General features: G+C 42.3%; 1 protein-coding gene across 2 annotated transcripts in view; it reads right to left on the bottom strand.

Annotated features, from left to right (window-relative positions):
- Positions 1-26,562, bottom strand: part of LOC126281361 (semaphorin-2A-like) — a 2,101,799-nt gene that overhangs the window by 92,064 nt on the left and 1,983,173 nt on the right. The gene's annotated exons all lie outside the window — the stretch shown is intronic.

Raw genomic sequence — 26,562 nt, 5'->3', positions numbered from 1 at the left:
AGAATATTCATCTATAAGAAAGTGTTTTCATCAGATGAAACAGATCATTGAAATTTTGATTTACAGTGAAACCGTTAAAAACAACGTTCATAAAACCAGCACAATCAACAGCAAATCCCTCTGTAATGACTTAATTTTTGACGGGTCTGTACACACTGTTCTCCCTTTCTTAGCAAGTGTAAAACCAGAGTCCACATAACAAAATACAAAGTAAAAATGCAGCAAGTTTTCTGACTCAAACGAATTTTTTTGAAATTTATGTCTCATAAAGTAGCGTTCACAAATTACGGATAACTCGTTTCAGAAACACCTATAACCTGTCGTAAACTAAGAACGTCACGAAAGACGCAATTTAAATAGAATATTCTTGTATAACCATCCAATAAACATGACTATCGTTCATAGAAATGATCAGGAAGACTGAACATAAGTTATTCTGGTACGTGAAGTCTCACTCCTTTGCCCGTCAGCTGACTTGGATTGATTTTATGTGAACTGAAACGAAGAAATTGGTTATTAGGAACAGCATGGACCACGTACTATTTGATCCTCACCCCCGACAATTTCTTCGAAATTCCATTTTCATCCCATGCTAGTTTCAGGTTTTTTCCTTCTTGACAGTTTTCGTTCATTATGACCCCATTTTGAATTTGATTCCTACCATTTTCCCCTGCAGTAACAACCTTACTAGAGACGACTTTAATACGAATCAAACAAAATTGTCGTGAGATACCTTTCTGCTGTTGTACTAATAAGTTCTGCGATGTTACACGAGAATGAGAGAAACACAGCAATTTCCTCAACTGGAGCCACACGTAACCATTAACCGTTAGCGCTTCAGAGTGTCAAGTGTTGCACTTTCGTAGGAATATAAGCCGTATACAACGCAACTATGGAAATAGTTCGTGAAAAAAAATGTCAACTGCAATGTAACTGCTGCATGCTTCAAGGTGCCGTAACTCCCAAATTCTGAGTCAGTAGTCGGGTGGCACAAGCTGAAATATACCCTGTGTCACCCTTTGGTCTAAGTTATGTCTGCAACAATAGAATTCTACACATATTATCCATAGTTTGTTGAACGAACTATCAGTGCAGCAGAAGCACAAAAAATGCTGCGAAGACGTATGAATGAGGGTTCAGGATTCCATGTTATAACCGGCTATGCGCACCTTCTAGACCTGGCCATATGTTACTCTTACCAACAGGTCAGACGCCTTCTACTAGTTTAATCGCAGCTGATAGGTGATTATCAAAACACCTTGGAGCGGCAAGAAATAATACATCGTCAATTGTAATGAACTAGTGTGACAAGCAGATTTTTTGCTAAAGGTGAATGACTACTTCAAAGAACTCTCTCAACTACTTAGAAGACAATTTTGTCAGATCTATCTCACGTTAAAGTGACTTATATTGTTCCATTAACTTATGTTAAATGGTTACCTCCCCTCTCACTACTGAAAATGATGAGAATATTCGTATAGGAGAACTATCATATGTCATTGCTGTAGAGCGAAGAACAAATTGTTAGTTGCAACACATTCAAGTGAGGAAATGTTAGTCATTGCGAGTGGCGCAACAAAATATATGAACAGAACTGTTAGAGTCAACTAAACGTATCTTCAGAACAACTATGTTGCAACCAAGCTAAGATTTTCCTGTTTAAAGTCGGTGGGACATCTATGACAGTACAAAAATATCCCGATCTATTAAGTCGATAATAGTAGGATTCCTATCTGTGAATAAGATAATGATATATCTAACAAAAAACAAAGAAATATTGTTTTATGAGTTCGGTTTGATCTGAGTTTGGAGGAGACGGGCTACAGATTAAGAAAGTGATATTAATTATGTATAACAAAACTCTTATATTTAACTACCTTGACAAGAGAGGTGTGCCTATCGTGCTTAATTCCGAAACTCTTTTCTTGCGAGTAATGTTCTATCGCCCGATACATCCAGACACGCATCAGATTTGTCACACGCCAGAAACACTTCCCTACTTAGCCACTACTTCCCTAGAATGCTTGTCTTCATAAAAATTTGTGATAAAATTGGAAATAATACCCTGGGACACACCAGTTACTGCATACATTGTTGGCTTGCCTTTTTTTGGCCAAGAAACCTCATAGGGCTTTATATTATGGTAAGCAAAATGTCAACGGACCTAACGATGCGTGTACATCGGACGTCTATATGCCTGTTCTATTTTCTCTAATGAATAATCAGGCTAGGGACATCTAAAGAAAGATGTTGCTGAGCATCAGAATTACAAATGGGGGGATAAACTTTGCGTTAATTGTTTTAAAACTGTTGCTGTAAGAATAATATGAAGCCATGCTGCAGTCTGCAGCGCTGGGGAAAGGAGTACATGGTTTTAACAGCAACCGGTGACATAAATACGAGTGCCAAGGAGCGCTCAGACACCATTTCAGCTACTGAAGAATTGCATTAAAACTCTGTACCAGTTAGTCACTGAGTGGTATAACAATCGGACTGACGCAATGATTTAGTTTAGGTACAACTTTTTTGCTGCACTATTTATTGATCCTTTCGTGGTGATACAAGTTGCGCGACGACCACATTTAGCCATTTTGCCACTATCAAGGATAACTGTGAAGATGGTAAATTTGGTATCATGTTGATCCTAACACCTAATTAAGTCTGTGACACATTATGCTTACGTCTTGGATAGTATGACTTCGTTCATATTGCATCTTGGAACATAAATATCCGTTGTCTTTTTGTTATGTTATGATCTCCCTATTTATATGTACTTTTTATATGCGTGATATTGTAAATTTACATGTGACAGCATTTTTGACAACTTCGGCTCCAGCGATAGTATATGTTTACATTCGAATTTTTTTTCATCGAAAATCAGAGATTATGTGTAATATTTCAGTATTTCATAGACAGCATTTTGTGGTATTTACCCGCATCGTTAACGGTCTGTTGTTTTGGGTTTATCGCGATAGTTTACCCTTTTTCTTTCATAATATCTATAAAATTTTTGAGGTATTTTTTAGGTTAAAATTTGTTTGTTCGTTGAGGATGGCTTCTGGATATTTTTATGTATGATAGTAAATTTCAATTTCCCCCAAAATGTTCATTGTTTGTATAGTAAATTTCAATTTCCCGCAAAATGTTCATTGTTTGTCTTTTAGGTATTTTGTGTAGAATTTTCAGGGCAATTTCAATATTTTCTGTTTTATGTTCTTGGCCTTTGAAATACGATGAAAATGTTGATTGCTTGCTTTCACCGTTTCGTCTATATCGGTTTACATCTAATTCCGAAATTCCTACCTGTTTGTGCGGTATAAAATTTATTACAGTCGCCACAAGAAAGTTTGTCGACGCTTGAAAATGAAAAACTGGAGATATTATTTTTTGTTGATTGTATTTTGACGTTCTAGTAGTTATTCGTACGAAATCCTATTTTAATTTCGTTTTCTTGAACAAATTGTTCACCTTTTCCAGTATTTGTTACACGTATAGAGCTACGATATATGTTGGTTTATTTCCGATTTTTTCTTCCCTTTTAATGTTATTTATTTGTATATGCCTTCTGTTTTTACTTTTATATGCTGTTGATTTAATTTTAGCACTACTTTATGGTTGAAGTTATTTCGTTGTGCTGTTTATTGTAGCGTTTTATTTCATTTTGTGTCGCATTATTACCGAGAGGTAACTATAAATTATTCTATTCTATTAATCGTTGATTTGAAAGATGCGTATTTAAGCGACTTAGGAAGACATGAATATTTTCGATGTATTTCAAACTGGTTGTGGCTGCTGTTGTTGCTTATTTTTAATTCCAAAAAATTTATGGATTTGTTTTGTTCTATTACGACCGTAAATTTTGTTAGGGAGCAAGTTGTTTAGTCGTGTTAATAACTATGTCTGATATGGTAATTACGGTACATTTTCCCATAACTACTCCATCTGTGTGTAAATTTCACTTTCAAATTCAAAATGGATTTGAGATGAAGTAAGGTGTAAAAGATTTATTATTTCATAAGTTTCGAAGACAAACACTTCCCTTTTCTGTAGGAGGTTTCTCTTTATGATCTCTACTGTTTCTGATAGTGGTATATTTTTACACTAAACTCTCACTAATACGGCCCTCAGATGTCAGGACTCTCAGTAACTCGGCCCACATCCGAAATGGCGGCACAACAATGAATTATCCTGAAGATCAGTATCATATGATGAGACATCAAGAAGGTTTTTGGATTCAATAAAGTATGTTTACAAAATAAATTTTATAGATTCTCAGTTATCCGGCACTTCCGCTATCTGGTACCTATATGTGCAAGGAACGGAGTACTTTTTCTACCTAATCGTTATGTTTTATAACAACTACACTGCTTTCCTTGTCTGGCTTTACTGTTATTGGGTTGTCTGTTATTAGTTAATTATTCATACTTCTGAGAACCTTTTGTTCAATATACATATTATTGTTGTGGGTCTTTTCCGTTTTTTATTTCTGTTTCTAAAAGTTTTGCTACTTCTATTGCAAGCTCGTTTTGTTCATGTACTGACATTTTCGCCATATCTGTTGTGACTTTCACTGTGGCTTTGAGCTGTTTTATAGTTGTGATTCTGTGCTGTACTTAAAACCCTTGCCAAGTAATTCTATCTCATTATCTGTAAACTGTGGATCTGTGAGATTTTTTTATGAGTGAGAAAAACTGGAATGGTGTGTGATTTTGGTTTGTGGTTCTTCGTTGTTACGTTTATGTTGCACTGCCATTAGCTTGCCTAATTTCTTTTTGTGTGATGACAGTATGTTTCGAGTGGTATGCTAGATGTATCTGTTAGTATAGCCAAATATTATAAGTATTAAGCACTTGTTTAACTGTAAATGAGCTGTGTAAAGGTTCTCAGTAAGCTCATCTTTATGATGTACTTTGCTACTGGTTTCCTGCTATGTCCATATTTTTAATTCAAAGCTTTTATGAGTGACACTATATTGGATTTTGCTTTTCCTTTTATGCACGAACAAGACACTATAATTTTCTACCTGAGACACATTTCGTTGTATTTTATGTTCTTGAAGATTTTTATCATTTATATTTTTAGATATACACAGTGTGGTATATTACATGTAGTTTGATTTGGATTAAACAATTTCTTTTCCGGTGAGCCTGTAGATCTATGAGGCCGTAGAATGGAATAATTTAATTTCAGGTACAGTTATTTTGCTGCACTTTTTTTTTTTACTTTTGATGATACAAGTTACAAGATGAGCCCCTTTCAGCGTTTTGCTATATCAAGAGTGCCTGTGAAGATGGTATAATAAGTATAATATTGTTAACATCTCTGTCTGAACAGGCTTCGGTACCGACTCACCACCGTGTCATCCTAACGCGATAGGCATCACTGGATGCAGAGATTTGGGGGGGGGGGGGGGGGGGGGGGAAGCATGTGGTCAGCGCACTTCTCACACAGCTGTTGTAAGTTTTCGTGACCAGAGGTATAATATTGGTCCTAAATCTACGTCCTAGCTGGTATGATGTGGTAGATATTGCACCTTTGAGCGTATATCTCGATTGTCTTTCTACCGAAACGAGATGTGTAAATAGTGTCACTACGTTTAAATAAACAAATAGTGCAGCAAAAACATTTTACCTAAATAAAAAGTATGTCGTTCTTCGACCTCATGCACGCTGTGGCCCAATAGAAAAGAAAGTACTGATTTACGTTGCGCCAGGCCAGATTATGCGAATGATTTTATCGTTAACACTAACTGAAATGCTTAAAGGACAGAGAGTGATTTACGTGTACACGAGATGTTCAACAATATAGTGCTTTTTTTTCTCAGTATTTCGTTATACTCATTACTAGTCTGAAGATATCTAAATGACAATTCTGAAGTATGATAACGGATTTCGTAGTTAATATACAGCGCCACTTTCATTTCATGTGAAACATATTACGGGATCTGAGTACTATAGTTACTCTACAGAATTTATAGTATTTTTTCCGACCCCGAACTTCAGTATTTTACGTACGGAAGAACTTTATTCATCATGTAGTCTGATATCTATTTAGGGTAAAAGAGAGGGAGAGGGGGAGAGTGTTTCAACCGATATCAGTTGCGCATATTCGGTGAATATTAGGTCCCGATTGATGCAATTTTCACCTGGATCGGAAATGTATTATTCTTCGAGCAGCCAAGAAAGGGAATGGCGAACATCCTCAAACAGCAGAAACGCCACACGGATGATGTACATTTTCATTGTTCGCAAAAACAATTTATTCTGGTGATTTAAGGAAATGATCCAAATGTTTTTAAAATTTTTGTAAATCCTCTGAAGATGCCAGTAATCTACATGCTGAAAAATTTTAAAAAATATATAAAATAATAAAACAGTATTTTGAATGCTATTTACAGCTTCAAATGTATGTGATTCTTGATTTTAATTGCTACAGTGACAAAACACGAAACTGGTATTCACAAAGATATGAGGCTTCTGTTGAGAATTCGCTTACTACGAATACGTCGAAAGTACTGTTCTCACGAAAAATACCTACAGTTTTTGTTAGTGGTTATTAAATACCACTGTAAGTAAAATTATTATTTTGAAAGGTCACTGAAATCATTTGCTTTCTACTCACGCAACTGTAAGGTTGTTTCTCATTAGCTCTCGGCTTTTTTTTCGTTTGGTAGAGGTCACAGTCAATAATGTCTGTGTCGAAGATGACGCAGCTTGAAATTCTTCTGTTAATTCCTCACTTGTGGTGGCATGCACTAGTTCTCGGAAAAGAAAACAGCAGCTGGCCGAATCTGCGAGCTGTGGAAAGTCAAAGACGAAGAATGCACCACAGTAACACAAATTGAACAAAGAAGCCGCACGCTCAAAACGAGGGAATGAGGAGGAACTTCTTGTTCCTGCACCAAAGAAACTCTGAATTCATTTTTGATGACAATGACATCACACACTGGTGAAAATGGCATCACACACTGCACTTTAACTTAGATGCATCTATTCTTGCTGTCAAGGATAGCGGAACAGCAGCCGATATGTATGTAATAAGTAGCACATAGGCTGTAAGTTCATCTCCAATTTAGTTTACAGGCTATCTGCTTTGGCGATATTATATATGGGGGCATAATATGACGTTGGATTTTTGTTGCTAGGTGGGGTCGCGTCAGAGATATGAAGGTCAACTTGTTTTTTTTTTTTTTAAATTGGGATGCTATAGTTATTTACTTATTTTCTGATAGCGGCTATCGAGACGAATCCAATGATGGTAAGGTCTTTGAAGGTCAACGAAGGTCAAAAAAGTGGCATGAACTTCCACTTACAGAAGGTGTTCGAAGTGATGACCATTGGAATCAATTCAGCGCTGCTATCTTCTCTCATGGAGTGAGTGGTATTCGCTATCTTGGAAACCTATCGAAGCACATGCTCTGACAGTTCTCCTTTGCACATCTTTAGGTGTAGTTAGAACGTCTTTATAAACAATGCCTTTTACGAATCCCCACAATAAAAAAAACCCAGAGGCGTCAAGTCTCTCGAACGAGCCGGCCACGACACATCTCCTCAGGGAATAGTCTCTGAAACTCATATCTTAGCCATCAGCGAAAAATGTGCCAGACACCCATTGTCTTGGTACCACATTCTGCTCCTTATTCCTAAAGGTATTTTTTGTAATAATAGACCCAATGTTTCTTGCAGGAATGTGGTTTACTGCCATTAAGATTTCCTTCGATGAAATAGGGGCCTATAATTCTCTCCTCCAGAATCCCACACCATAGACTCACTGACCACGGTTTTTGGTGTGCAACTTGCCGCAGCGAACATGGATATTCAGTTGCCCTATAATGCGTGTTATGCAGATTAACGTTTTCATGGTTCGTGAATTTAGCCTCGTCAGTAAATAAAATCAAATTAATGAATGTGTCATCCCTCTGAATCTGAAGTTGAGCGCATCGCCAAAATTCAATGCGAGGCATACAATTCGTACCAGTTAATTCTTGGTGGTGACTGATATGGTAAGGATGATATTTATGACGATGCAGAAAACGAACAACACTACTCTAGGTCATAACAGGTTACCTTGTGATTTGACGCGAACTAACACAAGGATGTCGAACCACAGCGGCAAGAGGACCAATTTCCGTTTCCTCGTTAGTAACATTCCTTCGCCAGATATGTTTCCGATGCGTTAGTTAAAGATCCAGTGGTTCTCAATTTATCATACACATATTTAAATGTACGACGTGTAGGGTGAGTACGTTGAAAATGTCTTTCAGCGTATAAGTGTCTGGATCTCACTGAATTTCGTTGGCATTATCCGTAAATAAGAAGCATATCCACTTGTTCTTCGAACGAACACATCATTCACTTTCACTTGATTGTTCGATACTAGTCTTGCCGTTCCTAATAGTGTTCTATTGCGAAACCGTCGAATGGTGTTCACATGATAATGGCGCGTTAGATGGATACGCAGTATTCGGCGAACATTTACTATTTGCACGATATACGAGACAGAATTGTCGCACGACGAGAATTGTCAGAGAATGTGCTTCGATAAGTGCCTAAGTGATAAGGAATACCACTCAGTCCATGATAAGAAGATTGCAGCACTGCACTGATGCCAATGGTCATCACTTCGAACACCTTCTGTCAACGGACGTTCATGGCAGGTTTTTGACCTTCGTAGGCCTTCAAAGGCCTTACTGTTACACATAATTGTATTCGTCTCGATAGCCGCCATCAGAAAATAAATACCAAACTATAGCATCCCATTTAAGAAAACACATTTGACCTCCATATCTCTGATACGACCCCATTCCGTCTTGCCCAAGTTCTAAAGAAGCAGGTATGCCTTTGCTGGACACCGATCTGCTCTGAAGTGTTATGGATTCGTACGTATCATGCAGTGTAGTACTATAAAGGGACACGACCAAGGTAGTAAGGTGACCGGAAAACGCTTACCGACATACAGTTTGCTACTTTCACTGCTAGTGAGGCATCCGCCGAGCTTCGAGCCACCATAGTATGGACGGATCAGGCGTATGACTCAATTTCACTACATGAAACATACTCTATAGATTATGAACCTTACTTGACGATTATGGGACCTAGTCTGGCGATTAGGAACCGCATGTATCTCCTTTTTAGCAAATACTGCTTTCGAAAACTTATTCTATAGTCAGATGACGAAGCAGCCCTCTGTTGGTTGAACACTGTCTCATCAGTGTGCGCTAACAGTCAATAATTACAGACGAAAAGTGATAAAACGTTAAATAAATAAAACATTACACTCAAGACAATTCGTAAATGGAAGAGAGGAATGGAAATGCCGTGTGACTAAGGCCTCCCGTCTGGTAGACCGAACGCCTGGTGCAAGTGCCCGGCCGTTATGTATGACACTCCGTCGCGCTGACCACTCAGCTACCAGGGGCGGACGAAGAGAGGAATGAGGCAGTTTTAGCTAACCATAAACAGAGACAGAGTGTGAGTTGGTATTGATCAAGAATGGGACCGGAAGTCTGACGTGTGCTTTCCAAAAGAAACATTTCAAGCATCACTTTAAACGGTTTAGGGAAAGCACCTTAAAACCAAGACCGAGAAGGCTTTGCCGAGTTTCGAACGCCACTCCTTGCTAACGTGACTCCAGTGTCTTAACCACTGTGACACCTCACCCGAAAACAAAATGTAAGAGGCAGTCGAATGAAAACGAGACAGCTGGAAAAAAGTAAGTAAAATGTTTGTCATTTCAGAAGTAATATCCATAACGGTTAATAGATTTATCCCACTGTGAGGCGTGACGATCAATGCCTTCATGGAAAAATGTTTACGACCGTCTACAGAACCGTGACTGTGTCCCGTCAACAAAATGCCCACCCTCACGTCGCGAAGATTATTTCGACTACACTGCACAAGTTTCGCTGGGAAACTCTTGCAAATCCTCCATACAGTCATGATCTCTCACCATGCGATTTTCATATATTTAGAGCCCTGAAAAAAGACATTCGTAGCCGCACACTTGCTGCGCACGGAATGGTGCTCTGCTGGGTACAATCGTGGTTTCGCAGGCAACCACAAACACTTTCCCACGAAGGCACTGACCATCATGTCCCACAGTGGGATAAATGCATTAACAGTTATGGCGATTTGACTTCGTAGGCTTTCCCGGCGTAATAAGTCTTGCAAATCTCTTCGGGTTTGCTGCCGGATCCTAAAATCAACTTGACTCGATATTTCGGCGATCCAACTGGTCGCCATCTTCAGGAGAATGCTGCTTGCTGATGAGTCCCGCTGAGAACTAACGCCTGGCTGCAAAACGACGTCCTATATAGCCCACCGTGCAGTACACGGCGCGTGCGCCGCCCGTCACAGTTGCTGCCCTCCAAGACAGGGAAGGGGCGCCGCCCCTGGTAGAACTTTGCGGCAACGATATATCGCACTCATGGTCGCACCGAAGAACGTTCAGTTTTGATGCGGGATAGTACCGGATTCCACGTCCTGCTCAGAGGAAACCCATTGTCTCAATTGATTAAATTATCCGCCAACCTAATTTCAATTGCCTCTTTATAAACACTATTCCACAAACTGGAACATTTAGGGTAGGTTGTTCGCACTCAGTAGAGGATAGAAAAACCTCAAGGAGGGGGCGCTAAAGATATCTTCAGCTACCTTTACTTTTACCGTAATAAAAAATAATCGAGTCACATGCACTTTAACTAATTGTACATACATACAACACACCACCATCTTATGATATAAAAATGTTATGTATTGCTGCATTTATTCCAAAAAGTCAAATTTCGTCACTAAGCGAACAACGTGAAACTGTAGACCTAACAAACTGCTGTTTATTTTCACAGTGGAACACCAAATTAAAGCTAATTATTAAAATTTTTGACCACTGCAGGATGTAATTTTAGTAAGTGACTATAAAAATTTTTGTGCTTGTAATACTCCGGTAATTTTACAGTTATTTAAGCTACAGTGTTTTTTCTTTCCCAGTTCCGATGCTAAGTTTTTGCTAATGAAGGTGCCTTCCTGTTCAGGTGTATTTTACTCCTGATGAAGGTATATTTAGATATACCGAAACCGCGGTCAAGAATTTTAATAAATCTTTATCTTGCAACTGTCTGGCTGTTATCATTTACCGTGAAGCATTTCAACAGTTGGTGTCTCGGCCTTGTTTAAAATCTTGTTATACAAAAATCGTAAGTCCAAGATTATTAACAGCAAGAGCTTATCGTTAATAATAACGGTAACAGGCCTACCTTCCAGTATATGTTTTAAAATGTATTTGCGCATCATGTCCAGTCGAACTCTTGAGATAAAATAACTTTATGGATTTGCTCTCACAGCAGCCAAAGCCAAATTTGCTGCAAAGAAGCGCATATAGCCTGCACGCTGTTCCCGCAACATGAGTTTCACGATGAGCGCAGACTTTGCTATACTAGTATCAATGTATAAATACACTCCTGGAAATTGAAATAAGAACACCGTGAATTCATTGTCCAAGGAAAGGGAAACTTTATTGACACATTCCTGGGATCAGATACATCACATGATCACACTGACAGAACCACAGGCACATAGACACAGGCAACAGAGCATGCACAATGTCGGCACTAGTACAGTGTATATCCACCTTTCGCAGCAATGCAGGCTGCTACTCTCCCATGGAGACGATCGTAGAGATGCTGGATGTAGTTCTGTGGAACGGCTTGCCATGCCATTTCCACCTGGCGCCTCAGTTGGACCAGCGTTTTTGCTGGACGTGCAGACCGCGTGAGACGACGCTTCGTCCAGTCCCAAACATGCTCAATGGGGGACAGATTCGGAGATCTTGCTGGGCAGGGTAGTTGACTTACACCTTCTAGAGCACGTTGGGTGGCACGGGATACATGCGGACGCGCATTGTCCTGTTGGAATAGCAAGTTCCCTTGACGGTCTAGGAATGGTAGAACAATGGGTTCGATAACGGTTTGGATGTACCGTGCACTATTCAGTGTCCCCTCGACGATCACCAGAGGTGTACGGCCAGTGTAGGAGATCGCTCCCCACACCATGATGCCGGGTGTTAGCCCTGTGTGCCTCGGTCGTATGCAGTCCTGATTGTGGCGTTCACCTGAGCAATTCGGCGGTACGTCCACCCGGCCTCCCGCATGCCCACTATACGCCCTCTCTCAAAGTCCGTCAACTGCACATACGGTACACGTCCACGCTGTCGCGGCATGCTACCAGTGTTAAAGACTGCGATGGAGCTCTGACTGACACTGACGGCGGCGGTGCACAAATGCTGCGGAGCTAGCGCCATTCGATGGCCAACACCGCGGTTCCTGGTGTGTCCGCTGTGCCGTGCGTGTGATCATTGCTTGTACAGCCCTCTCGCAGTGTCCGGAGCAAGTATGGTGGGTCTGACACACCGGTGTCAATGTGTTCTTTTTTCCATTTCCAGGAGTGTACAATTGAAATTTGTGTATCTTGGACGACTGATATGCTATGCTGCATTGTCATAGTGAATATCTTCTTCGGCGTTACTGGAATAACAGTAGTCAGTCCTGCTTAAAGATTTTGTTCTCTGCAAACGTTGCTGCTACGATCTAAAATACACTTGAAGACGAAAAGAAACGACCCACCATCGGTAAATGTGATGTACATGTAAAGACACACAAATGACTACAATCTCAGAACAACTTGATGATTTACTCAAGAAAAAGCATTCAATACGATTGGAGGCCGAAGATGCGTCTGAAGACGCCCCGCTCAGTGAAGGGAATAGCAACCAGACGGTCGCCCGCCATTTGGCCTGACAGTGAGGAAGAAAGGTTTGGAGCGTCATTTCTCTTCATAAAAGGACCCCTTTGGTTGCCATCCGCGGTACGCCGACGATAATCTACGATTCGTTTTGTTGTCCTTCGAAGCAATTCAGTGAGGAAGAAAGGTTTGGAGCGTCATTTCTCTTCATAAAAGGACCCCTTTGGTTGCCATCCGCGGTACGCCGACGATAATCTACGATTCGTTTTGTTGTCCTTCGAAGCAATTCACCCTAGTTTTACGCTTCAGCAAGATACTGCACGCTCAAACACGGCGAAAGTTTCTACTGCTTGTCTTCGTGCTTGCCAAATCCTACCATGGCCAGCAAGGTCGCCGGATCTCTCCCCAGTTGAGGCCGTTTAGAGTGTTACGGGCAGCCCCCCCCCCCCTCCCCCCCGATCTGCTCGGGATTTTGACGATCTAACGCTTCAGCAGGACAGAATTTGGCACGATATCCCTCGGAAGGGCATCCAATAACTGTATCAGTCAATTCCAAGCCGAATAACTGCTTGCATAGAGACCAGTGGTAGACCAATGCGTTATTGAGTTGATCAATTCTGGAAGCTTTTTCTCTAAAATAAATCATTTAACTTTTCTGAAATTGTAATCATTTGTTTGTCTGCACAAGTACGTCTACCGAATTCCGTCCCATTCGGATAATTCCTTCATGGTGCGCTCTTTTTTTTTTGTTTTTTGTTTTTTTTGTTTTTTGTTTTTGTCTTATGAGTGCACTCTTCAGTGAAATAGACATGATCCAGTTATTGAGAAGAATAGGATCCGAATAATCAATTTCCTAGTTCCTCCCGGCCCCTGCCCACCTAGATAAACGAAAAATAACAGGCCAAAAATGGCCGTCAGCACTATGGTACTTAACATAACATCTGAGGTCATCAGTCCCCTAAAGCTTAGAACTACTTAAACATAACTAACCTAAGGACATCACACACATCCATGCCCGAGGCAGGATTCGAACCTGCGACCGTGGCGGTAGCGTGGTTCCAGACTGAAGCGCCTAGAGCCGCTCGGCCACACCGGCCAGGTAATAACGGGCAATGAATTATTTTTTTTGTTTAATTTACGAAAAGTTAACTCTTGCCCGCCCGGATGGCCGTGCGGTCTAGCTCACGGCTTCCACGCCGCAACGAGTGCCTGGTTCCCGGCACTTATCCACCCGGCGGATTTGTGTCCAGGTCCGGTGAACCGGTCAGTCTATGGATGGCTTATAGGCGGTTTTCCATCTGCCCCCCTTATTGCGCCTCAGCTATTGCTGCGCAAACAAGTTCTCCACGTACGCGTACACCACCATTACTCTACCATGCAAACATAGAGGTTACACTCGTCTGGTGTGAGACGTTCCCTGGGGGGAGGGGTCCACCGGGGGCTGCGCTAGTCGTCGTGAGGTTGAGGACCACTGCGGCTGCGCCGGGGACGCAGCCCCTCCGTCGTTTCTAGGTCCCCGGTTAACATACAATACAATACAATACAATAGAAGGTTAACTCTTACGGGCTTTGCAGGGATGAATTTGAAACACACGTTTAGCCGGCCGCGGTGGCCGAGCAGTTCTAAGCGCTACAGTCCGGAACAGCGCGACTGCTACGATGCAGGTTCGAATCCTACCTCGGGCATGGATGTGTGTAATGTCCTTAGGTTAGGTTTAAGATGTTCTAAGTACTAGGGGACTGATGACCTCCGATGTTAAGTCCCGTAATGCTCAGAGCCATTTCCAGCACACGTTTAACAGTACCAAATAAGTAGTGTAATCCTTATCGAGGTCTTCTACAGCAATGTTAAGAATAACTTAAAATAACTGTGTGTGTGTGTGTGTGTGTGTGTGTGTGTGTGTGTGTGTGCATACCTTTAGCAAATCTCCTTTTGTGTTGCGATCGTGAATGATACAAAACACACAGTGATGTTGCCTCGGTGTAGAGGTACTGTTCATAATTTGTGCACATCACAACTGAAATTAATTGAATAATTAGTAATTTTGGCGAACACGCGTGTCCCGTCGTAAGATTGCCCTTTGTACTAATGTTGGACGTTTCTTCGAGAATGAACATACCAGAGGGCCGCGAAAGAAGCGGTCCTGGCCGTTATAAGGAGTCAGTGTCCGTCAACCTAGCGGAACTAAGCAACCTGCCCATAATTGTACAAATGAACAGTGACGTTCACTGTGAAAAGTAGAGCCCTTGCAAGATGAGCCAGATTCTTCGAAACCCGACATTTTTAATAACCTCCACAGCAATAGCTCTGTCTCAATGAAATCAGAGTGGCCCTGTCGTAATGATGTTTCTGTATCCGGTCAGTCTAGGCGCCATGGTGAGACAGTTTAACTAAGCGCTACAGGCGCCAGTCGCAACTATCAAAGATTGCCCGTCCGGCGGAGAAACCGTTAATGATCTCGTTGCTTGCTAGCAGCGACAATCATATCCGTAAAGACGACAGCAACTCGTAATTACGATAGCACCTGGACCATTGACCGTCCATGCTGACGCTAAGGAAATCTACCACATTTTACTTCCATGTGTCATCATTAGTCATTATCTCTCAAGCTAACGTTCTTGATCCAGGGACTATTTCAGTGTCATTTTTAATTTGTAATCACGTGATCTTCATTGTGAATGTATTTGCGTGTCTTAATGAAATAGGTCTGCATAATTAATTGAATCTGTACTCAATTTCTATTAAGTCGCACATGATCTAATCCTCTGCTGTTGGGCAGAAAATTTCGAATCACGGCAGCAGAACGAGAAGAGTTGGATATTTATCCGCACGTTCAGGTCAGCAATTGTGATAGCAGGTGCACATTTCCAAACCATACACCCAGAAACGCTGTTTCAGCTTTTCGCACAGTGTCTTCACCGCAGTGTCACTTTGTTAGGGCCATGTAACCCACTGTGTAGACAAAAGACGAACATCAGAACCAAGTGCATATCAGTCATTGTTGTTGTTAAACAGCATACTGCTGTCTGCACAGACACTGCGCAATGCTGCTGGCCAAATTACACATGTTCCTATCTTTACACACAAATGTTCGCCTGAAGTGTTACGAGCCTTCAGGAAGCCTGTGAGACAGTTTGCACTGCGACGACAGCGCTTACTGCGGCCAAAGGCCGGATGTCTTCTCAACAGATTATAAATACTTTATACGCAACTGTGGAAACGACGGTTAGGAAACGCACTCAACAATTCAGTTTCTACGACCAAGATTACCCGAAAACTGCTGCTGTTGAAAACTGGCTAGCTGAAACGGTAGGTCTCAAGGGGATGGGGCTCTAATACGAATTTTTGGCTGACGCGAATTTTGTAAGACACAGAAACACACTGTTTAAAGAAGATATTCTAGTGGAGCTACAAGTACTATAAATGTAACTCACCTGAAGTATTACTGCAGATAGTTTTCTTAAACCTGATGTTCATCTGTTATGATCGCCTCTGTGAAGTAGAGGGTTGCTTCGGTAGCTGATGACTAGGTGGCCGCATGTTCGATTCCAGTCAAACAATATAATATTCATTTCTTTGTTTCCTAGGAGGAAATGAGGACAGGAATCACTTAGTGAGGTGTGAAACGAAAAGAGAAACTGCTTCATTACATAAGCAGTTACAATGGCTCCAAAACTGCAGAAATGGCACCAAATCGAGGGTACCGCAGTTAAAATCAAACGGGCAAGGAATTCTTGTCTGCATTTCACCAAACCGTAATTTAAGCAGCGAGGGAATGTAAATGTTCACGATAATGTGTCCTCTTACTCTCTTTCCCTTGAAGTGATGCTGCAAATACTGCTTCGTTTAAAATAATGAACATTTATGGACCACGACATCTCGTAAGTTGTCCTCAGTAGCGAGTTTGTATCTATGCCCTTAAATGGAATCATGTGGCTGTTTCTTAACCCTTTCTCTCATGTCCGGGACCGCTGGGAAGCGTTCGGGAGCCGAGAATAGACTCTTCGGTGTTTATAGGCGGAATCTCAGTTCCTTTGCCATTCATTCGCCATCCATCTTTGCTACTGGAAATAAACCATATGAATTTAAAGAAGGTGCGTGTGTCTTAAACTTTAGTTATGTAAGTTTACGCAAACATTGGCGTGGTTGTCACGATTACCGGCTTGGCCGCATACGGATAGGAACATTCAACTACCACATTAGATTCGATACATTCTGGTATCGATATCAATAAAACAACTCTACCGATGACACGTAGTATCGGAGGAAATCTATACCTACTATATGAATGGTACTAACTGCATTATTAAGTGTCTGTGTCTCACAAAAGTACTTGTTTGGAAAACAAGAAATAGGGAAATTATTCTATATTCCTAAGAGCCAATTTGAACACAAAATGAAATACGAAGCACACATACATCAACCACAAATAAAATACGCATATGCGCCAGTATTACAATTCGTGATTACGAGCTCTTATTTAAGGCAAAAGAACTTATTTACAATATGATTTTTTTTAAACAAAGACACCAACAACCATTAGATCCTCTGTCTTTCCTAGCATTTATGCCGTCGTTCTGGGCTTGTTGTTTTCGTGATTTGGCAAACTTGTCTTATTTCTAGAAGGTCATGATTTGCACACAGTTGTATTGTCGCTTTATAAAGCAACCAATTTCTGTCAGAAACGGACCAAACTAGGGTATAATGTGACATCATTAATCACATGCATCAAAAATAATAACTGTTAACAAGTATCATGTCACAAACCAACATTTTAAATCCAAATAATGCACAGGAGTACATAAAGCACACAGTAGGTAACAAGGCAAAGCGTATGGGAAGGCAGTCGTCCCACCAAATGCAAATAGTAATCCATCTGCAGCTAGTCTAATACATTTTTGCAATGCGTATTTGTGTCGCTACGTTTACCCATATATAATTAGTCTTTGTTTAAATGGTCGAGTCACTGCTTACAAGGAAGATGCAGAAAAGCCGGCCGCGGTGGTCTCGCGGTTCTAGGCGCGCAGTCCGGAACCGTGCGACTGCTACGGTCGCAGGTTCGAAACCTACCTCGGGCACGGATGTGTGTGATGTCCTTAGGTTAGTTAGGTTTAAGTAGTTCTAAGTTCTAGGGGACTAATGACCACAGCAGTTGAGTCCCATAGTGCTCAGATCCATTTTTTGATGCAGAAAAAAAAAATGGTTCTGAGCACTATGGGACTTAACATCTTAGGTCATCTGTCCCCTAGAACTTAGAACTACTTAAACCTAACTAACCTAAGGACATCAAACACATCCATGCCCGAGGCAGGATTCGAACCTGCAACCGTAGCAGTCCCGCGGTTCCGGACTGCAGCGCCTAGAACCGCATGACCACCGCGGCCGGCGAAGATTCAGACCTAAGTATGGATTGTAATACATACTTTGTATTGGTGTGAGGTACCTTTGTATATCAAGAGAGCATCAGATTCCTAACCAAAATAAGTTCTAGTCGCAAAGAGCGATAATATAACAACAGCGATATGGTGGTACAGCCATAGCTACCCGGTATGGTCAGTTGATAAATATGTACGTATAATAGCGTTAGGCACGTTTGCACAGACATAACATTTGTCATTTAAATGGCAACTTCGCTGTTTAAAATTATAATAATGCAATCTTAAAGTATCGATGACAAAATGTATATGTAACTTTTATAAGAATACTGTTGGTTAAAAAAGGTTTCTTTCTTTGTTGTTTTCGTATAACTACTACTGTGTTATGAAAATATGCCGTTTCAAGGCAACAAAGCACCGGGCATTTGGTACGATCAACTATAATAAAAGTCAGTTAATCACATATCACTGGTAACCGTTTTCAGGAAATTGTAGCATCAAAGACATAGCTATTCCTAATACCGGAGGCAGAGAATTTGAAGGTCAGTTCTAGAAGCTTCGCATCCTGTCATATTCAAATCACATCATGTTATATTCAAGTCATTTTTACTCACCATAGCGTTTTCCAAAAGATTTGTAAGACTTTATTATTAATTTGACAGATGTATGTTCCGTAATATTCGATGTTGCGTATATACAGGGTGGAAAAAATTTTTGCCACGAAATTTTAACCCTGGGTAGCTGATGCCAGTAGAAACCAAATTACTAACGTTGTGTAGGTCGACAACGCACAATTATTAAACTAAGGAAAGTTGGAAACTCGCACATGACCGCGGATGCTCTGCCTGACGGCCCCACTCTCGGTGGTAGCGCGCCAGCCTTCCGCTCTGGGGGCCTGGGGGCGAATGCGACGGGGTCCCGACACATCCGCTGTAGTTCCATGATAAGACGTACCGGGAGCAAACCCGTCAACAGCTGTTAGTTAGCGTACAGAAAGTCTTTTAAAAATTGTGTCGGCCCTGAAAAGGGACTTTTTTTCTTGTAGCTGGGACATACTTTATTTCAAAATGGTTCAAATGGTTCTGAGCACTATGGGACTTAACATCTGAGATCATCAGTCCCCTGGACATAGACCTACTTAAACCTAACTAACCTAAGGACAGCAGACACATCCATAGACGGGCGCGGTGGCCGAGCGGTTCTAAGCGCTTCAGTCCGGAACCGCTCGATTGCTACAGTCGCAGGTTCGAATACTGCCTCTCAATGATGCGGAGATTCGCCAGGAGCGACACCTCTTACGGATTTCCCGTTAATTTTCAGGTCGCTTTTGCCCGGCTGCGTAGCTGGGTAGGGAGACGCAAGTCGGCGAAGTGAAGTCCAATTGAAAGACTTGTATCAGTGTATTGAGCCACACAAAATTGCTATTACCACAATAAATACAGGGTGACACAGAAAAACTCGATCATTTCCACAACCCAATAAATCTATAACTGGTGAAGGAAACAAATTGCATTAATAATAATTGAAACCTTACGACTTTGCCATTTACCAAACACTTATGGCATTTATCATTTTTTTTAAATCAAGTCCTTTAGATAGCATCCTCCTGTACGAATACATTCGTGAAATCTGCTACTGAGTTTCCTCATTGATTGCTGCAACATCTCAGCTGGAATACTGTGAATTGCATCCCGAATTGCCTGTTTTATCTCATCCAGGGTTCTTGGTCGCGTCGTATAGACTTTGCTCTTGAGGTATCCCTACAAGAAAAAATCACAAATGGATAAATCTGGCAATATAGGGGGCCAGGGAATAATACCGAATCGTGAGACCATACTTTTGCCAAACAATTCTCGCACATATGCCATTGATAGCATAGTAGTGTGTGATGTCGTTCCGTCCTGTTGACACCAGGCTTCTTGAAAGTTTGGAAAGATGTTCAATGCACATGTAACCAAAGTTCGTAACATCTCCACGTAGCGATCGGCTCTGACAGTTATTGTGTTTCCCTGTTCATTTGCGCAGCAATACGGTCCGATAATCCCATGTGGTGAAACACCACACCATACTCTCTCTTTACTAGCGTGTAAAGGGCGCCCATGTACGTCATTAGGATTTGTGTTTGCCCAGTAACGGTAGTTCTGTTTATTCCCATAACCTGTGAGATGGAAATGTGCCTAATATGACATCAACAACTGTTTAGAAATTCATCGTCATTGTTTACTTTTGTTATCATTTCTTGACAGAATGCTAATCGTAACCGGAGATCGTTGTCGTTCAATTGTTGTACCATCTGTAATTTGTACGGATGAAATTTAAAAAAAATCATCTGCTGCTTGAATTGAACGACATTGGCTCCGTAAGACAGACTCGAAAACAGCATCAATGTTCGCGGGAGAACGCACACTTCTTGGTCGTCCTGTTGATTTCTTATTGAGGGCAGACCCAGTATTAATCCAACATTTCATCGCGTGTTTCGACCGAACGGCATCATGACGTCCTAAATTGCAAAAACGTCGAAACACCCTCTCCGTCGCTATCAAACTACCAGTGTTTTTATAAAACATTTTTATGGCTAACGTATGCTGTTGCCTGTTCCTCTGATTCATGATAACTTAAATGACGAATTATTTACTCGCTAACTGTCACGAACCCGCAGTCCTGCCACCTGCCCATTGCTGCCACTATTCATTTCAAACATTCCCGTTATTCTGTTTCACCCTGTACGTACAAAAAATGGCTCTGAGCACTATGGGACTCAACTGCTGTGGTTATTAGTCCCCTAGAACTTAGAACTACTTAAACCTAACTAACCTAAGGACATCACACACATCCATGCCCGAGGCAGGATTCGAACCTGCGACCGTGGCAGTCGCACGGCTCCGGAATGCGCGCCTAGAACCGCGAGATCACCGCGGCCGGCTGTACGTACATACATTCTGCTTATATACATCTTCTTAATTACAATTCACCTCCATCTTATTGTGCCTACATAGGGTGGCCCATTGATAGTGACCGGGACAAATATCTCACGAAATAAGCATCAAACGAAAAAACTACTAAGAACGAAGGGGGAGACCAGATGGCGCTATGGTTGGCCCGCTAGATGGCGCTACCAGAGGTCAAATGGATATCAACTGCATTTTTTAAAATAGGAACACCCATTTTTATTACACATTCGAGTAGTACGTAAAGAAATTTGAATGTTTTAGTTGGACCACTTTTTTCGCTTTCTGATAGATGGCGATGTAAAAGTCACAAACTTATAAGCACGTGGTATCACGTAACATTCAGCAAGTGCGGACGCTATTTGCTTCGTAATATATTACCCGTTTTAAAATGGACCGTTTACCAATTGCAGAAAAGGTTGATATCGTGTTGACGTATGGCTATTGTGATCAAAATGCCCAACGGGCAACCGTTCGCCCGTTAGTTACGTTGTTTAAGGAAACAGGAAGTGTTCAGCCACATGTGAAACGTCAACCACGACCTGCAACAAATGATGATGCCCAAGTAGGTGTTTTAGGTGCTGTCGTGGCTAATCCGCACGTCAGTAGCAGACAAATTGCGTGAGAATCGAGAATCTCAAAAAAGTCTGTGTCGAAATTGCTACATCAACATCGATTGCACCCGTACCATATTTCTACGCACCAGGAATTGAATGGCGACGACTTTGAACGTCGTGTACAGATCTGCCACTCGGCACAAGAGAAATTACGGGAGGATGACATTTTTTTGCACGCGTTCTATTTACGGACGAAGCGTCATTCACCAACAGCGGTAACGTAAACCGGCATAATATACACTATTGCGCAACGGAAAATCCATTATGGCTGCGACAAGTGGAACATCAGCGACCTTGGCGGGTTAATGTATGGTGCGGCATTATATGAGGAAGGGTAATTGGTCCTAATTTCATCGATGACAATCTAAATGGTGCAATGTATGCTGATTTCCTACGTAATGCTCTACCGATATTACTACAAGATGTTTCACTGCATGAGAGAATGGCGATGTACTTCCAACATGACGGATGTCTGGCCCACAGCTCGCGTGCGGTTGAAGGGGTAATGAACAGCATATTTCATGACAGGTGGATTGGCTCTCGAAGCACCATACCATGACCCGCACGTTCACTGGATCTGACGTTCCCGTATTTCTTTCCGTGGGGAAAGTTGAAGAATATTTGCTATCGTGATACACCGACAGCGCCTGACAACATGCGTTAGCGCATTGTCAATGCATGTGCGAACATTACGGAAGGCGAACTACTCGCTGTTGAGAGGAATGTCGTTACACGTATTGCCAAATGCATTGAGGTTGAAGGACATCATTTTGAGCATTTATTGCATTAATGTGGTATTTACAGGTAATCACGCTGTAACAGCATGCGTTCTCAGAAATAAGTTCAGAAATGTACATGTATCACGTTGTAACAACCGAAATGAAATGTTCAGAAGTACCTACGTTCTGTATTTTAATTTAGAAAACCTACCTGGTACCTACTGTTCGTCTAAAATTGTGAGCCTTATGTTTGTGACTATTACGGCGCCATCTATCAAAAATCGAAAAAAGTGGTCCAACTAAAACAATCATATTTCTTTGCGTACTACACGAATGTATAATAAAAATGAGGGTTCCTATTCAAATAAACGCAGTTGATATCCGTTTGACCTATGGCAGCGCCATCCAGCGGGGCAACCATAGTGCCATCTGGTTTCTCTCTTCAAGCTAGACGAGTTTCGTTGTTTCTAGTTTTTTTCGTTTGACGCTTATTTCGTGAGATATTTGGCCCGGTCACTATGAATGGACCACCCTGTATATGGAGACTAAATTCACGATTCTTTTGGAGGGATTTTGATATTGTCTTCATTAATATCTACATTGATTCACGAGCCGGCCGCGGTGGTCTCGCCGTGCCATTATTCGCTGCATTACGTTGGAAAGTGGCGCGTCCTGCTCAAATCGTTTAATTTATGTGAACGTGACGATATTCAGTTATCTGATGTTGTTCCCTTATTTTCTATTATAATTTTGTGCAGTGCTCGTAAAAAAAGTGCCAGTGCACTGCCCTTTTATACCTTGTACACGCAATACTACCGCCACCTGTATATGTGCATGTGTATACCACGACTTTTGTCACCTTCATGTATAAAGGTCTGTATGCTGTGCAATGTTTACTTCTCATGGATGCTGACGGACAACGACTGAAATCGTCTGCCACTAGAGCATTCCGTCGAAAAACGACAGATCTGTTATTTCGGAGGAGACGCGCGATCGCATTGTATGCAGTACTTGGCCAAATCGGAACGCCAGCACTAGAGTGCGAGCGCTCGTTTCGGGCGCGCGCGCGGTGGAGAGAGGCGACCCTGTTATTTGAGGCAATTCCGGTAGCGGCGTTTGGGAGCAGCCGCGCCGCCTCCGCCGCCTCCGGACGCCAATGGGCCGCCGCGCCGGCGACACAGCGGCGTCGCACAGCGGCTGCCGGCGGGCCTGCTGCGGACACGGCCTGTGATTTCCCTCGGGCTGGCCGCTGGCCGACGGCCGCGACACACACGGCGGCGGACAGCCGTCTCCGCCGCTGCGCTGCAATCACTGCGCGACCCCGGCTGGCTTAATTTGGCTGCCCGCTGCTAATTACAGCGCCGCGCCACCGCTGGAAACACGGGGGCGGAAATATTGCGGACTGCCGCCAGCCGCAATCGATACGACACGTGCGAGCCCGCGGCGCCGCTACTCTAGTTTGCGGCGCCATCCGGTTCCCGGTCGCTAGTTTCTATTTCGAGACTCTACCGACCACGGAAAAGTGACTGTGGCTACGCTTGGTGTTCAGGACCGTTCCCTACATTAGTAACTACACTACCTGTTACTAAACAGCAACGTCAAGGAGGTGACATGCAACGAAGGTCGTGGCTTTGAGCACTGTGCGACTTAACTTCTGAGGTCATCAGTCACCTAGAACTTAGAATTCAACCTAACTAACCTAAGGACATCACACACATCTATGCCCGACGCAGGAATCGAACCTGTGACCCTACCGGTCGCTTGGATCCAGACTGTAGCGCCTAGAACCGCACGGCCACTCCCGCCGGCACGAAGGTCATATTGGTATGAGATAACTACATCATTGGATATGTACGAAGCGTGTTTTTTTAAGTAAGTACCGTTTTGAAATTTTAAAAAAAGACGTGCTACGATATCACAATAATTTTATTTTTACATGAAAGCTTGTACCTTAATCTACGCATTGACGCCATTACAGTCTGAGTCTTCCTTCTTTACGTTGTGTACTGAGCGTTTAAGATGCCTCTGATGATCGTGAGTCCCGACGACTGTAAAGTACAGTCTGTTATAAGGTATCTTAGTGCTAAAGGCCTATAAGCGATCGTCCGCAACTGGTGGTCGTGCGGTAGCGTTCTCGCTTACCACGCCCGGGTTCCCGGGTTCCATTCCCGGCGGGGTCAGGGATTTTCTCTGCCTCGTGATGACTGGGTGTTGTTGATGTCCTTAGGTTAGTTAGGTTTAAGTAGTTCTAAGTTCTAGGGTACTGATGACCATAGATGTTAAGTCCCATAGTGCTCAGAGCCATTTGAACCTAAAAGCTATCAATATTCATCGTGAGATCTGTGCAGTTTACGGAGAAAACATTATGAGTCATGGAATGGTAAGAAAGTGGGTGATAGCATTTAAAGATGGCCGCACAACTGTGCATGATGAACAACGGAGTGGGCGTCCTTCGGTCGTTAATGAAAGTTTGGTGCAGGAAGTGGACAATAAGGTGAGAGAAAACAGACGCTTTCCTCCTTGCGGATGACTTTCCTAATGTTTCTCGTTGTGTTTTGTATGGCATTGTGACCGAGCACTTGAATTCCCGAAAATTGTGCGCACGTTGGGTACCGAAAATGTTGATGGATATGCACAAAACCAAACGTTTAGACAGTGCATTGACTTTCCTTGAACGGTACCACAACTACGGTGATGATTTCTTAAGCCAAATAGTTACGGGCGATGAAACATGGGTAGCCTACATCACAACAGAATCAAAGCAACACTCCATGGAAATTGAGCAAGGACATAATTTTCCTGCAAGACAATGACCGTCCGCATTTGGCGAATCAGACCAAAGATCTCATCACATTTTTTCGATGGGAAACTCTAGATCATCCTCCATACAGACCCGATCTTGCGCCCAGTGACTACCATTTGTTACTGCACTTGAAGAAATACCAGGGCGGTCAGGGTCTTCAAGACGTTGACGAAGTCAAAACAGTAGTGATGCAGTGGTTAACGAGTCGGGCGGCACACTTCTAAGAGGAGGGTATTCGAAAGCTGGTACAACGTTATGACAAGTGCCTCCATATTGACGAAAATTATGTAGAAAAGTAGATTAAGGTACAGGATTTCATGTGAAAATAAAATTATTGAGATATATTAGCACGGCTTTTTTTAATTTCAAAACTGGTACTTACTTAATAAACACAGCTCGTAAGTTGTGGTATGATCCAGAGATCGCCGTGTAACAAGATCGACAACGCACATCGACACCAGAGACATTAGTGACGTCTCGCTGCAATTCGCATTTGCAAATGGGAGAAGCTGAAGACGACACGTCATTCTCTCTCTCTGCACGGAAGCACCTTCGCATGGTGGTCAATACAAAGCCAAGCATTGAAACGCTCTGCACCAGTTAGTGACAGCTGAGGCAGTCACGGTCATCGAGAACGACTAAAGACTTTTTCAAGACCCTGATGGAAATATACTTTCCTAAATGTTGAAAATACACTATTGGCCATTACAATTGCTACACCAAAAAGAAATGCAGACGATAAACAGGTATTCATTGGACATATATATTATAATAGAACCAACATGTTATTACATGTGGGTGCATAGATCCTGAGAAATCAATACTCAGAACAACCACCTCTGGCCGTAATAACTGCCTTGATACGTCTAGGCATTGAGTCAAACAGAGCTTGGATGGCGTGCACAGGTAAAGCTGCCCAAGCAGCTTCAACACGATACCACAGTTCATCAAGAGTAGTGACTGGCGTATTGTGACGAGCCAGTAGCTCGGCCACCATTGACCAGACGTTTTCAGTTGGTGACAGATCTGGAGAATGTGCTGGCCAGGGCAGCAGTCGAACATTTTCTGTATCCAGAAAGTCCCGTACAGGACCTGCAACATGCGGTCGTGCATTATCCTGCTGAAATGTACGGTTTCGCAGGGATCGAATGAATGATAGAGCCACGGGTCGTAACACATCTGAAATGTAACATCCACTGTTCAAAGTACAGTCAATGCGAACAAGAGGCGATGACGAATACACGCTTCCAATGTCCGTTCACCGCGATGACGCCAAACACGGATTCGACCATCATGATGCTGTAAACAGAACCTGGATTCGTCCGAAAAAATGACTTTTCGCCATTCGTGCATCCAGTTTCGTCG

The sequence above is a fragment of the Schistocerca gregaria genome, chromosome 7 (assembly GCF_023897955.1).
Source record: "Schistocerca gregaria isolate iqSchGreg1 chromosome 7, iqSchGreg1.2, whole genome shotgun sequence".
Classification (NCBI taxonomy): domain Eukaryota; kingdom Metazoa; phylum Arthropoda; class Insecta; order Orthoptera; family Acrididae; genus Schistocerca; species Schistocerca gregaria.
The sequence above is the reverse complement of the archived record's forward strand: the minus strand, read 5'-3'. Positions and strand labels throughout refer to the sequence as shown.